The sequence below is a fragment of the Leishmania donovani genome, chromosome 27, assembly GCF_000227135.1.
Source record: "Leishmania donovani BPK282A1 complete genome, chromosome 27".
In the NCBI taxonomy this organism is placed as follows: Eukaryota; Euglenozoa; class Kinetoplastea; order Trypanosomatida; family Trypanosomatidae; genus Leishmania; species Leishmania donovani.
This window is the reverse complement of record NC_018254.1, coordinates 314,823-316,121: the sequence shown is the minus strand read 5'-3', so window position 1 is coordinate 316,121 and position 1,299 is coordinate 314,823.

Genomic DNA, 1,299 nt, shown 5'->3' with positions numbered 1-1,299 from the left:
AGCTCACACTGACGCGGTGCTGTCGGGTGCGGAGGGCTTGCGTGCATGCTTGTGGGTGAAGGGGCGATAGCGATGGCGCGGGCGGCAGCTTCATCTTGACCTGTCTGGCACCTGTCTTTACACCTGTCAGTGACAGAGCACGCCCGAAAGTTCAAGAAAGACAAAGACAGCGAGAGCGAAGGCGCTTCGCGAGCTCTGCCGCGACGGCACCGCGTTGTCACTGCCGTCGTGTGCGCGCGTGCGTCCGCGTGGGGTGTCTCTGCCGCACACCCTCTCTTCTAGGCCGCCGCACAACTCCCTTGGAATGGTGGGTGCCCCATCCCACGCAACTCCCTGTCCTGTTGTGCCAGAGCGCACGCTGCCCCACCCCCTGCCACTTCGCCGCTGCGCGAGGCGCATGCGCGTGATGAATACTATTCACGTGTGCGTGTGCGTGTGCGTGTGCCGCTGAATGATGCACTCATCTGTGTTGGTCCAAACAGTTTGACTGGCGCATGAGAAGATACACATGCAAATCACCTTTCGGCTGACGTGCGTGGCACGGGCGCGTGTACGGGCTGCTGTCGGCTGTCCAGCCGCGTGTGCGTGGTGGCCCTGATGGAGAAACAATTCTTGTGCGCGAGCGAGGCTATGAGCGCACATTTTGAGCCAAGAAAACAAAACTCAACAGGTCTGAGACGCTGCCACTGCGTGGCGGCGCCGCCGCCGGGCCGCACGCTGCGACGTGCGTGAACGGAGTGCATTGAGTCCTACCGCTCCCCACCAGTAAGCGGGTGGGAGCATCAACTCTCCTAGATGCGGCGCGACGGGGTGCCGCGCCGCTTGCCTCATCACCGCTACCCCCTGCCACTTCGCCGCTGCGCGAGGCGCATGCGCGTGATGAATACTATTCACATAGTTTCCTGTCAGTCCGAGCACTGCATGAGGTCATAACGTTTCTCAACTCAGCTCACACTGACGCGGTGCTGTCGGGTGCGGAGGGCTTGCGTGCATGCTTGTGGGTGAAGGGGCGATAGCGATGGCGCGGGCGGCAGCTTCATCTTGACCTGTCTGGCACCTGTCTTTACACCTGTCAGTGACAGAGCACGCCCGAAAGTTCAAGAAAGACAAAGACAGCGAGAGCGAAGGCGCTTCGCGAGCTCTGCCGCGACGGCACCGCGTTGTCACTGCCGTCGTGTGCGCGCGTGCGTCCGCGTGGGGTGTCTCTGCCGCACACCCTCTCTTCTAGGCCGCCGCACAACTCCCTTGGAATGGTGGGTGCCCCATCCCACGCAACTCCCTGTCCTGTTGTGCCAGAGC